Raw genomic sequence first — 15,261 nt, 5'->3', positions numbered from 1 at the left:
TTTTGGTGTTTTGTGTTGGGATCTTTGAATTTTTTATGTTTCATGTTGTCCAAATGGGGTTGGGTATTGTATATATTGTATTATTTGTTTTGTGTTTTGTGTTGTGTCTTTGAATTTTGCATGCTTCATGTGGTACTAGGTGTTTGGGTTATTGTCTGTCTTGTATTATTTTTGGTGTTTTGTGTTGTGACTTTGAATTTTTGATGTTTCATGTTGTCCTAATGGGGTTGGGTATTGTAAATCTTGTATTATTTTTTGTGTTTTGTGTTGTGTCTTTGAATTTTGCATGCTTCATGTGGTACTAGGTGTTTGGGTTATTGTCTGTCTTGTATTATTTTTGGTGTTTTGTGTTGGGATCTTTGAATTTTTTATGTTTCATGTTGTCCTAATGGGGTTGGGTATTGTAAATCTTGTATTATTTTTTGTGTTTTGTGTTGTGTCTTTGAATTTTGCATGCTTCATGTGGTACTAGGTGTTTGGGTTATTGTCTGTCTTGTATTCTTTTTGGTGTTTTGTGTTGGGATCTTTGAATTTTTTATGTTTCATGTTGTCCAAATGGGTTGGGTATTGTAAATCTTGTATTATTTTTTGTGTTTTTGTGTTGTGTCTTTGAATTTTGCATGCTTCATGGGGTACTAGGTGTTTGGGTTATTGTCTGTCTTGTATTATTTTTGGTGTTTTGTGTTGGGATCTTTGAATTTTTTATGTTTCATGTTGTCCAAATGGGGTTGGGTATTGTAAATCTTGTATTATTTTTTGTGTTTTGTGTTGTGTCTTTGAATTTTGCATGCTTCATGTGGTACTAGGTGTTTGGGTTATTGTCTGTCTTGTATTCTTTTTGGTGTTTTGTGTTGGGATCTTTGAATTTTTTATGTTTCATGTTGTCCAAATGGGGTTGGGTATTGTAAATCTTGTATTATTTTTGGTGTATTGGGTTGTGTCTTTGAATTTTGCATGCTTCATGTGGTACTAGGTGTTTGGGTTATTGTCTGTCTTGTATTATTTTTGGTGTTTTGTGTTGGGATCTTTGAATTTTTTATGTTTCATGGTGTCCAAATGGGGTTGGGATATTGTAAATCTTGTATTATTTTTTGTGTTTTGTGTTGTGTCTTTGAATTTTGCATGCTTCATGTGGTACTAGGTGTTTGGGTTATTGTCTGTCTTGTATTATTTTTGGTGTTTTGTGTTGGGATCTTTGAATTTTTTATGTTTCATGTTGTCCAAATGGGGTTGGGTATTGTAAATCTTGGATTATTTTTTGTGTTTTGTGTTGTGTCTTTGAATTTTGCATGCTTCATGTGGTACTAGTGTTTGGGTTATTGTCTGTCTTGTATTATTTTTGGTGTTTTGTGTTGGGATCTTTGAATTTTTTATGTTTCATGTTGTCCAAATGGGGTTGGGTATTGTAAATCTTGTATTATTTTTGGTGTTTTGGGTGGTGTCTTTGAATTTTGCATGCTTCATGTGGTATTAGGTGTTTGGGTTATTGTCTGTCTTGTATTATTTTTGGTGTTTTGTGTTGGGATCTTTGAATTTTTTATGTTTCATGTTGTCCAAAGGGGGGTTGGGTATTGTAAATCTTGTATTATTTTTTGTGTTTTGTGTTGTGTCTTTGAATTTTGCATGCTTCATGTGGTACTAGGTGTTTGGGTTATTGTCTGTCTTGTATTATTTTTGGTGTTTTGTGTTGGGATCTTTGAATTTTTTATGTTTCATGTTGTCCAAATGGGGTTGGGTATTGTAAATCTTGTATTATTTTTTGTGTTTTGTGTTGTGTCTTTGAATTTTGCATGCTTCATGTGGTACTAGGTGTTTGGGTTATTGTCTGTCTTGTATTATTTTTGGTGTTTTGTGTTGGGATCTTTGAATTTTTTATGTTTCATGGTGTCCAAATGGGGTTGGGTATTGTAAATCTTGTATTATTTTTGGTGTTTTGTGTTGGGTCTTTGAATTTTGCATGCTTCATGTGGTACTAGGTGTTTGGGTTATTGTCTGTCTTGTATTATTTTTGGTGTTTTGTGTTGGGATCTTTGAATTTTTTATGTTTCATGTTGTCCAAATGGGGTTGGGTATTGTAAATCTTGGATTATTTTTTGTGTTTTGTGTTGTGTCTTTGAATTTTGCATGCTTCATGTGGTACTAGTGTTTGGGTTATTGTCTGTCTTGTATTATTTTTGGTGTTTTGTGTTGGGATCTTTGAATTTTTTATGTTTCATGTTGTCCAAATGGGGTTGGGTATTGTAAATCTTGTATTATTTTTGGTGTTTTGGGTGGTGTCTTTGAATTTTGCATGCTTCATGTGGTATTAGGTGTTTGGGTTATTGTCTGTCTTGTATTATTTTTGGTGTTTTGTGTTGGGATCTTTGAATTTTTTATGTTTCATGTTGTCCAAAGGGGGGTTGGGTATTGTAAATCTTGTATTATTTTTTGTGTTTTGTGTTGTGTCTTTGAATTTTGCATGCTTCATGTGGTACTAGGTGTTTGGGTTATTGTCTGTCTTGTATTATTTTTGGTGTTTTGTGTTGGGATCTTTGAATTTTTTATGTTTCATGTTGTCCAAATGGGGTTGGGTATTGTAAATCTTGTATTATTTTTTGTGTTTTGTGTTGTGTCTTTGAATTTTGCATGCTTCATGTGGTACTAGGTGTTTGGGTTATTGTCTGTCTTGTATTATTTTTGGTGTTTTGTGTTGGGATCTTTGAATTTTTTATGTTTCATGGTGTCCAAATGGGGTTGGGTATTGTAAATCTTGTATTATTTTTGGTGTTTTGTGTTGGGTCTTTGAATTTTGCATGCTTCATGTGGTACTAGGTGTTTGGGTTATTGTCTGTCTTGTATTATTTTTGGTGTTTTGTGTTGGGATCTTTGAATTTTTTATGTTTCATGTTGTCCAAATGGGGTTGGGTATTGTAAATCTTGTATTATTTTTTGTGTTTTGTGTTGTGTCTTTGAATTTTGCATGCTTCATGTGGTACTAGGTGTTTGGGTTATTGTCTGTCTTGTATTATTTTTGGTGTTTTGTGTTGGGATCTTTGAATTTTTTATGTTTCATGTTGTCCAAATGGGGTTGGGTATTGTAAATCTTGTATTATTTTTGGTGTTTTGGGTGGTGTCTTTGAATTTTGCATGCTTCATGTGGTACTAGGTGTTTGGGGTATTGTCTGTCTTGTATTATTTTTGGTGTTTTGTGTTGGGATCTTTGAATTTTTTATGTTTCATGTTGTCCAAATGGGGTTGGGTATTGTAAATCTTGTATTATTTTTTGTGTTTTGTGTTGTGTCTTTGAATTTTGCATGCTTCATGTGGTACTAGGTGTTTGGGTTATTGTCTGTCTTGTATTATTTTTGGTGTTTTGTGTTGGGATCTTTGAATTTTTTATGTTTCATGTTGTCCAAATGGGGTTGGGTATTGTAAATCTTGTATTATTTTTTGTGTTTTGTGTTGTGTCTTTGAATTTTGCATGCTTCATGTGGTACTAGGTGTTTGGGTTATTGTCTGTCTTGTATTATTTTTGGTGTTTTGTGTTGGGATCTTTGAATTTTTTATGTTTCATGGTGTCCAAATGGGGTTGGGTATTGTAAATCTTGTATTATTTTTGGTGTTTTGTGTTGGGTCTTTGAATTTTGCATGCTTCATGTGGTACTAGGTGTTTGGGTTATTGTCTGTCTTGTATTATTTTTGGTGTTTTGTGTTGGGATCTTTGAATTTTTTATGTTTCATGTTGTCCAAATGGGGTTGGGTATTGTAAATCTTGTATTATTTTTTGTGTTTTGTGTTGTGTCTTTGAATTTTGCATGCTTCATGTGGTACTAGGTGTTTGGGTTATTGTCTGTCTTGTATTATTTTTGGTGTTTTGTGTTGGGATCTTTGAATTTTTTATGTTTCATGTTGTCCAAATGGGGTTGGGTATTGTAAATCTTGTATTATTTTTGGTGTTTTGGGTGGTGTCTTTGAATTTTGCATGCTTCATGTGGTACTAGGTGTTTGGGTTATTGTCTGTCTTGTATTATTTTTGGTGTTTTGTGTTGGGATCTTTGAATTTTTTATGTTTCATGTTGTCCAAATGGGGTTGGGTATTGTAAATCTTGTATTATTTTTTGTGTTTTGTGTTGTGTCTTTGAATTTTGCATGCTTCATGTGGTACTAGGTGTTTGGGTTATTGTCTGTCTTGTATTATTTTTGGTGTTTTGTGTTGGGATCTTTGAATTTTTTATGTTTCATGTTGTCCAAATGGGGTTGGGTATTGTAAATCTTGTATTATTTTTGTGTTTTGTGTTGTGTCTTTGAATTTTGCATGCTTCATGTGGTACTAGGTGTTTGGGTTATTGTCTGTCTTGTATTATTTTTGGTGTTTTGTGTTGGGATCTTTGAATTTTTTATGTTTCATGTTGTCCAAAGGGGGTTGGGTATTGTAAATCTTGTATTATTTTTTGTGTTTTGTGTTGTGTCTTTGAATTTTGCATGCTTCATGTGGTACTAGGTGTTTGGGTTATTGTCTGTCTTGTATTATTTTTGGTGTTTTGTGCTGGGATCTTTGAATTTTTTATGTTTCATGTTGTCCAAATGGGGTTGGGTATTGTAAATCTTGTATTATTTTTTGTGTTTTGTGTTGTGTCTTTGAATTTTGCATGCTTCATGTGGTACTAGGTGTTTGGGTTATTGTCTGTCTTGTATTATTTTTGGTGTTTTGTGTTGGGATCTTTGAATTTTTTATGTTTCATGTTGTCCAAATGGGTTGGGTATTGTAAATCTTGTATTATTTTTTGTGTTTTGTGTTGGGTCTTTGAATTTTGCATGCTTCATGTGGTACTAGGTGTTTGGGTTATTGTCTGTCTTGTATTATTTTTGGTGTTTTGTGTTGGGATCTTTGAATTTTTTATGTTTCATGTTGTCCAAATGGGGTTGGGTATTGTAAATCTTGTATTATTTTTGGTGTTTTGGGTTGTGTCTTTGAATTTTGCATGCTTCATGTGGTACTAGGTGTTTGGGTTATTGTCTGTCTTGTATTATTTTTGGTGTTTTGTGTTGGGATCTTTGAATTTTTTATGTTTCATGTTGTCCAAATGGGGTTGGGTATTGTCTGTCTTGTATCATTTTTGGTGTTTTGTGTTGTGTCTTTGAATTTTGCATGCTTCATGTGGTACTAGGTGTTTGGGTTATTGTCTGAATTGTATTATTTTTGGTGTTTTGTGTTGTGACTTTGAATTTTTTATGTTTCATGTTGTCCTAATGGGGTTGGGTATTGTAAATCTTGTATTATTTTTTGTGTTTTGTGTTGTGTCTTTGATTTTTGCATGCTTCATGTGGTACTAGGTGTTTGGGTTATTGTCTGTCTTGTATTATTTTTGGTGTTTTGTGTTGGGATCTTTGAATTTTTTATGTTTCATGTTGTCCTAATGGGGTTGGGTATTGTAAATCTTGTATTATTTTTTGTGTTTTGTGTTGTGTCTTTGAATTTTGCATGCTTCATGTGGTACTAATGTGTTTGGGTTATTGTCTGTCTTGTATTATTTTTGGGGTTTTGTGCTGTGTCTTTGAATTTTTATGTTTCATGTGGTACTAATGTATTTGTGTTATTGGCCGTCTTGTATTATTTTTGGTGTTTTGTGTTGTGTCTTTGAATTTTGTATGTTTCATGTTGTCCTAATGGGTATGGGTTATTGTATATCTTGTATTATTTTTGGTGTTTTGTGCTGTGTCTTTGAATTGGGTATGGTTCATGGTACTAATGTGTTCGGATTATTGTATGTCTTGTATTATTTATGGTGTTTTGTGTTGTGTCTTTGAATTTTGTATGCTTCATGTGGTATTAATGTGTTTGGATTATTGTATGTCTTGTATTATTTATGGTGTTTTGGTGCTGTGTCTTTGAATTTTGTATGTTTCATGTGGTACTTCAAAATATTATATTAATACAACAGGCCGCCTGTTTGTATTAATAATATTGTTATAATATGTTTCATGTTGTCCAAATGGGGTTGGGTATTGTCTGTCTTGTATCATTTTTGGTGTTTTGTGTTGTGTCTTTGAATTTTGCATGCTTCATGTGGTACTAGGTGTTTGGGTTATTGTCTGAATTGTATTATTTTTGGTGTTTTGTGTTGTGACTTTGAATTTTTTATGTTTCATGTTGTCCTAATGGGGTTGGGTATTGTAAATCTTGTATTATTTTTTGTGTTTTGTGTTGTGTCTTTGATTTTTGCATGCTTCATGTGGTACTAGGTGTTTGGGTTATTGTCTGTCTTGTATTATTTTTGGTGTTTTGTGTTGGGATCTTTGAATTTTTTATGTTTCATGTTGTCCTAATGGGGTTGGGTATTGTAAATCTTGTATTATTTTTTGTGTTTTGTGTTGTGTCTTTGAATTTTGCATGCTTCATGTGGTACTAATGTGTTTGGGTTATTGTCTGTCTTGTATTATTTTTGGGGTTTTGTGCTGTGTCTTTGAATTTTTATGTTTCATGTGGTACTAATGTATTTGTGTTATTGGCCGTCTTGTATTATTTTTGGTGTTTTGTGTTGTGTCTTTGAAATAAAAAATAAAAAATTCAAAGATCCCAACACAAAACACCAAAGATAATACAAGACAGACAATAACCCAAACACCTAGTACCACATGAAGCATGCAAAAATCAAAGACACAACACAAAACACAAAAAATAATACAAGATTTACAATACCCAACCCCATTAGGACAACATGAAACATAAAAAATTCAAAGTCACAACACAAAACACCAAAAATAATACAATTCAGACAATAACCCAAACACCTAGTACCACATGAAGCATGCAAAATTCAAAGACACAACACAAAACACCAAAAATGATACAAGACAGACAATACCCAACCCCATTTGGACAACATGAAACATAAAAAATTCAAAGATCCCAACACAAAACACCAAAAATAATACAAGACAGACAATAACCCAAACACCTAGTACCACATGAAGCATGCAAAATTCAAAGACACAACCCAAAACACCAAAAATAATACAAGATTTACAATACCCAACCCCATTTGGACAACATGAAACATAAAAAATTCAAAGATCCCAACACAAAACACCAAAAATAATACAAGACAGACAATAACCCAAACACCTAGTACCACATGAAGCATGCAAAATTCAAAGACACAACACAAAACACAAAAAATAATACAAGATTTACAATACCCAACCCCATTTGGACAACATGAAACATAAAAAATTCAAAGATCCCAGCACAAAACACCAAAAATAATACAAGACAGACAATAACCCAAACACCTAGTACCACATGAAGCATGCAAAATTCAAAGACACAACACAAAACACAAAAAATAATACAAGATTTACAATACCCAACCCCCTTTGGACAACATGAAACATAAAAAATTCAAAGATCCCAACACAAAACACCAAAAATAATACAAGACAGACAATAACCCAAACACCTAGTACCACATGAAGCATGCAAAATTCAAAGACACAACACAAAACACAAAAATAATACAAGATTTACAATACCCAACCCCATTTGGACAACATGAAACATAAAAAATTCAAAGATCCCAACACAAAACACCAAAAATAATACAAGACAGACAATAACCCAAACACCTAGTACCACATGAAGCATGCAAAATTCAAAGACACAACACAAAACACAAAAAATAATACAAGATTTACAATACCCAACCCCATTTGGACAACATGAAACATAAAAAATTCAAAGATCCCAACACAAAACACCAAAAATAATACAAGACAGACAATAACCCAAACACCTAGTACCACATGAAGCATGCAAAATTCAAAGACACCACCCAAAACACCAAAAATAATACAAGATTTACAATACCCAACCCCATTTGGACAACATGAAACATAAAAAATTCAAAGATCCCAACACAAAACACCAAAAATAATACAAGACAGACAATAACCCAAACACCTAGTACCACATGAAGCATGCAAAATTCAAAGACACAACACAAAACACAAAAAATAATACAAGATTTACAATACCCAACCCCATTTGGACAACATGAAACATAAAAAATTCAAAGATCCCAACACAAAACACCAAAAATAATACAAGACAGACAATAACCCAAACACCTAGTACCACATGAAGCATGCAAAATTCAAAGACACAACACAAAACACAAAAAATAATACAAGATTTACAATACCCAACCCCATTTGGACAACATGAAACATAAAAAATTCAAAGATCCCAACACAAAACACCAAAAATAATACAAGACAGACAATACCCCAAACACCTAGTACCACATGAAGCATGCAAAATTCAAAGACACCACCCAAAACACCAAAAATAATACAAGATTTACAATACCCAACCCCATTTGGACAACATGAAACATAAAAAATTCAAAGATCCCAACACAAAACACCAAAAATAATACAAGACAGACAATAACCCAAACACCTAGTACCACATGAAGCATGCAAAATTCAAAGACACAACACAAAACACAAAAAATAATACAAGATTTACAATACCCAACCCCATTTGGACAACATGAAACATAAAAAATTCAAAGATCCCAACACAAAACACCAAAAATAATACAAGACAGACAATAACCCAAACACCTAGTACCACATGAAGCATGCAAAATTCAAAGACCCAACACAAAACACCAAAAATAATACAAGATTTACAATACCCAACCCCATTTGGACACCATGAAACATAAAAAATTCAAAGATCCCAACACAAAACACCAAAAATAATACAAGACAGACAATAACCCAAACACCTAGTACCACATGAAGCATGCAAAATTCAAAGACACAACACAAAACACAAAAAATAATACAAGATTTACAATACCCAACCCCATTTGGACAACATGAAACATAAAAAATTCAAAGATCCCAACACAAAACACCAAAAATAATACAAGACAGACAATAACCCAAACACCTAGTACCACATGAAGCATGCAAAATTCAAAGACACAACACAAAACACAAAAAATAATACAAGATTTACAATACCCAACCCCCCTTTGGACAACATGAAACATAAAAAATTCAAAGATCCCAACACAAAACACCAAAAATAATACAAGACAGACCATAACCCAAACACCTAATACCACATGAAGCATGCAAAATTCAAAGACACCACCCAAAACACCAAAAATAATACAAGATTTACAATACCCAACCCCATTTGGACAACATGAAACATAAAAAATTCAAAGATCCCAACACAAAACACCAAAAATAATACAAGACAGACAATAACCCAAACACTAGTACCACATGAAGCATGCAAAATTCAAAGACACAACACAAAACACAAAAAATAATCCAAGATTTACAATACCCAACCCCATTTGGACAACATGAAACATAAAAAATTCAAAGATCCCAACACAAAACACCAAAAATAATACAAGACAGACAATAACCCAAACACCTAGTACCACATGAAGCATGCAAAATTCAAAGACACAACACAAAACACAAAAAATAATACAAGATTTACAATATCCCAACCCCATTTGGACACCATGAAACATAAAAAATTCAAAGATCCCAACACAAAACACCAAAAATAATACAAGACAGACAATAACCCAAACACCTAGTACCACATGAAGCATGCAAAATTCAAAGACACAACCCAATACACCAAAAATAATACAAGATTTACAATACCCAACCCCATTTGGACAACATGAAACATAAAAAATTCAAAGATCCCAACACAAAACACCAAAAAGAATACAAGACAGACAATAACCCAAACACCTAGTACCACATGAAGCATGCAAAATTCAAAGACACAACACAAAACACAAAAAATAATACAAGATTTACAATACCCAACCCCATTTGGACAACATGAAACATAAAAAATTCAAAGATCCCAACACAAAACACCAAAAATAATACAAGACAGACAATAACCCAAACACCTAGTACCCCATGAAGCATGCAAAATTCAAAGACACAACACAAAAACACAAAAAATAATACAAGATTTACAATACCCAACCCATTTGGACAACATGAAACATAAAAAATTCAAAGATCCCAACACAAAACACCAAAAAGAATACAAGACAGACAATAACCCAAACACCTAGTACCACATGAAGCATGCAAAATTCAAAGACACAACACAAAACACAAAAAATAATACAAGATTTACAATACCCAACCCCATTAGGACAACATGAAACATAAAAAATTCAAAGATCCCAACACAAAACACCAAAAATAATACAAGACAGACAATAACCCAAACACCTAGTACCACATGAAGCATGCAAAATTCAAAGACACAACACAAAACACAAAAAATAATACAAGATTTACAATACCCAACCCCATTAGGACAACATGAAACATCAAAAATTCAAAGTCACAACACAAAACACCAAAAATAATACAAGACAGACAATAACCCAAACACCTAGTACCACATGAAGCATGCAAAATTCAAAGACACAACACAAAACACAAAAAAAATAATACAATATATACAATACCCAACCCCATTTGGACAACATGAAACATAAAAAATTCAAAGATCCCAACACAAAACACCAAAAATAATACAATTCAGACAATAACCCAAACACATTAGTACCACATGAAGCATGCAAAATTCAAAGACACAACACAAAACACCAAAAATGATACAAGACAGACAATAAACCATACACCTTAGGACACCATGAAACATAAAAATTCAAAAACACAAAAAATTGAAAAGTATAGAGTTAAAGATCTATAAGGAGACTATTTGGTTACCAACTCTCCATGATTTAGCTGGGGGGAGGGTCACCTGAACCCTCTCAAAGACCATCGGTAGCCCCCGGACCAATGCTTGAAGACATTTGCACTAGGTGACTGAAATCAGGGCATAAATGGTATTGCAGTTGTAAATATGTATATAGAAATTGAACACTAGGGGGGATATCCTTGACTTACCCAAGAATTACATTCAAGGACCACTGGTGGTCCCCAGACCAATGATTGAAAAACATTTCCCTAGATGACTGAGATCACATCAGGGCATAAATGGTATTGCAGTGTAAATATTTATATAGAGATTGAACACTAGGGGGGTATCATTGATTTTTCACAAGAATTACATTCAAGGACCATTGGTGGTCCCCAGACTATTGATTGAAAAACATTGCCCTAGATGACTGAGATGAAGAAGAAGAAGAAGAAATGCTTTCTGGTTAATCAAGTTTACCAAGGGTAACTGGACTAAGCATCAGATACTTGTTTACAGCCAGGCCCACATGGAACATTTCATGGTAGAGGTTCAATGCCTTGTCCAAGGGCACTTCAACGGTGGTAATTTTAACGTGTCGGATCGCTGATTCGAACTGGCGACCTTCCGGTATCTAGACCGCTCCGCAATCCACTCGGCCACCGCTGCCTCATCCTGATCACATCAGGGCATAGTAGGTATTGCAGTGTAAATATTTATATATAGAGATTGACCACTAGGTGGAATCACACCCCCACTGTCAATGTATGCAAGGAATTTAAATACTAACTTGATTAATTTATGCATACAATTCACTTCAAAGAGTGGAAGCCACCCACCCTGTGTTTATCTAATTTGCATGTCTGGCACCTGGCATTCCACAAAGGGGGGAGCCCATCCCCCCCAACCCACCCCCGCTCTTCATTTAATTTGCATGTCGCACCTGGCATCTGGTTAGAGCCCATCCCCCCCTTGTTTATCTAATTTGCATGTCTGGCACCTGGTTAGAACCCATCCCCCCACCCCACCCCCCCCCCGCTTCATTTAATTTGCATGTCTGGCCCATGGCAATCCACAAAGAGTGGGAGCCCATCCCCCCACCTCAGCCCCAGTGACAAACAAACAAATTTACATTTGTTTGTTTTTCACACCTTCGAGTCAGCATCTCTGCTGGCTTTTGGGGAGGCATGTCACAAGGAGAAGCAGGGAGAGAGAGAGATGAGATCAGCTAATCACACACACATCATGCATTTTATAAATAACCTATTATTAGTTTTTATTATTATTTAATTATAAACTATTATATGCTAATTATATTTATGGATATTTATATTTATGGATATTTATTATTTATGATTATGCTAATTATATCTATTTATATCTATCTATTTTAATTACTCATTTGCATAATTAATTATGCAAATTATGCATTAATTGCTCACTAGCGCCACTAGTGGTCAGATTTGGTATTGTGCCACCACACTATCATACTACTGATGATGTCATTCAAGATTAAATATTTCAAAACGAAAAGATGATTATCAAAGAGGTGAAGTGGAGGGTCTAGGCTCTGTGGGGGGCACCAACCCATACTGCTCCCGGGGTGCCATCTACATTGCGGCTGTCAGTCTCTGCAGTGCAGGTCACCAGACTATACCTGGTTGTCACATAGTCTATTCCTATGGAAGAGGAGTGGGTGGTCAGCTAGTACGGAAACAGTCAGTGTGTGTCGTGTGTGGACCAGATTATATTATCCCTATTGTACCTAATGCAGCTGCCCTGTCTACTACAGTATGGTGGACACTGTCCCTAATGCCATGTCTACAGTAGACACTCTCTGTGCCTAATGCCCTGTCTACAGTATGGTGGACACTGTCCCAAATGCCCTGTCTACAGTATGGTGGACACTGTCCCAAATGCCCTGTCTACAGTGGTAGACACTCTCTGTGCCTAATACCCTGTCTACAGTATGGTGGACATTGTCCCAAATGCCCTGTCTACAGTATGGTGGACACTGTCCCAAATGCCCTGTCTACAGCGGTAGACACTCTCTGTGCCTAATACCCTGTCTACAGTATGGTGGACATTGTCCCAAATGCCCTGTCTACAGTATGGTGGACACTGTCCCAAATGCCCTGTCTACAGTGGTAGACACTCTCTGTGCCTAATACCCTGTCTACAGTATGGTGGACATTGTCCCAAATGCCCTGTCTACAGTATGGTGGACACTGTCCCAAATGCCCTGTCTACAGTGGTAGACACTCTGTGCCTAATGCCCTGTCTACAGTGGTAGACACTCTGTCCCTAATGCCCTGTCTACAGTGGTGGACACTGTCCCAAATGCCCTGTCTACAGTGGAAGACACTCTCTGTGCCTAATGCCCTGTCTACAGTGGTGGACATTGTCCCAAATGCCCTGTCTACAGTGGTGGACAAAGTACACCTACTCAAGCATTTTCTTGTTTTTGAGGGGCGCTAGCCCCTCCTATGTCCAGCTTTGAGGGTTTGTGTAAACGCAAACATTGAAGACAAAAGTGTGTAAACACAAACATTGAAGACAAAAGTGAGGACGCAAATTGTGATTGGCCAGAATGAGATGATGTATGATGAGTGATGACGTATGATAAGACTGAGTGCCCCTCACTTCACACGGGTGTGATTATTTATTATCAACATTTCCAACTCTTTTTCTGAAATGTTGAAAATAGTGAGGAAAAAAAATGTTGATCTACAAGCTCACAATGCATCACGGTGCAACACTTGTAAATGTACTTGAGTTATACTGACCAGTGACCACAGGCCTGGACCCCGTATCTATGCCCTAACCTAATATACCCCCAGAAGACCAAAAAGGTGTCTGACTGTGCTGATACATGCAACCAATTTGTTCACACCAAGAAAGAATTATTTCTTTGCATATTTTACTTCCTTTAGGCATTAACAACAATACATTTTGTTTATTGAATAACATACCCTGCACCAGTTATTAAAATATAAGCCTCTGCCAAACGATAGAGACCACTTTGTGGTAAACATGCAAGCTAAACTAAAGTAATCCAAAAATACGATTTGCTATGAGTCCTTTCCGTGTGGGATAGTTTTCCAAATACAATGGAATTCATAGTCATACATCCTCTATTAACCCTTCCTAGCTATTAGGGCCAGTGAGGACCCCAGGACCTTCTTGCTTTAAGCCAACAGTGCATTGAAAGAATCCATCACTCTAAACTTGTTCTTTCATCTCGTTTCATTAATCATTCTATTCTTCTATTGATTCTTGTTCACCTCCGCTCACTGCAAGTGTGGGAAGTAGGCGTTGTGATATTTCCTAACAGCTACAGTATACACATTGGCCTGGTCCTATCCTCCTCTCTCTTTTCTTTCCCTCCTCTGCATCGTGTCTACAGACATTTCTTGCCCACGGCTTGAACAGACGGAGAGAGAACAAGTCTATTGAAATGAAATGCCACAGCGGAGATGAGTCACTGATGGAGCGAGGACTGATCGTAGGCGTTCACTTCAGCTATACAGTACTGCAAACTGAGAGTTACAGAGAGGAGTAAAAGAGAGAATCATATTTGCTTTGTGCATTACTGTATGATTTTCTGCATGAATGTAAAATCATTCAAATAAAAGGAAATAAATTCAATTTTATGTACTAATAGTGCTGTTAGTGTTAATAGGCTTCCAGCCAAACAGTGGGAGAGAAAGTGTGTGAGAAAGAAGTTTGGCAGAAAAGAAGCGCAACAGATGGCCGCTTTTCTGTTCTCACACTGTCTCACACTGTTTGCCTAATCCAACTGAAACACAACTGTGTGTGTGTGTGTGTGTGTGTGTGTGTGTGTGTGTGTGTGTGTGTGTGTGTGTGTGTGTGTGTGCATGTGTGTGTGCATGTGTGTGTGTGTGTGTGTGTGTGTGTGTGTGTGTGTGTGTGTGTGTGTGTGTGTGTGTGTGTGTGTGCGTGCGTTCATGCATGCTTACATACGTTCATGAAAACTCATGCTATTTGTGACTCGTGAACATTCATAGTTAGTCCGTTCCTCACATGCATCCGTCTTAAATGCATGTAACTTACTGTAATTACATAGGCATTCAGTAACTGCAAGATTGGAGTACGCATACAGAGTGCAGACAGAGTTAGCATGAACCATTAGTCAACAAACAACAGGGTAAATGTTATGCCCCAAATAAAGTAGCATACCAGGCAAACAATGGCCCTTACAGGCGTCCAACATGCTATCTATAACTAAAAATAAATCACATGGATGCACCTGGGACGTATCCTCAGTGATGTATCCTGAGCCTTTTGTGGTGGTTCTGGAGAACCGTGGGTCCGACTGACTCGATACCTGGCACTGCACTCCCTGTGGGGGTGTGGAACGCGTGTGTCGAATGTGAAGTCGGTGGGTCAAACGGTTCTCGAGTTACGTGCATTACAACCGTACACACACATACGCACGCACACACGCATGCACGTACGTACCTTACGATATACGCAGAGTTGTG

The sequence above is a fragment of the Protomyctophum bolini genome (genome assembly GCF_963924005.1).
Source record: "Protomyctophum bolini genome assembly, chromosome: 1".
Taxonomy (NCBI): domain Eukaryota; kingdom Metazoa; phylum Chordata; class Actinopteri; order Myctophiformes; family Myctophidae; genus Protomyctophum; species Protomyctophum bolini.
This window is presented reverse-complemented; position numbering follows the sequence as displayed.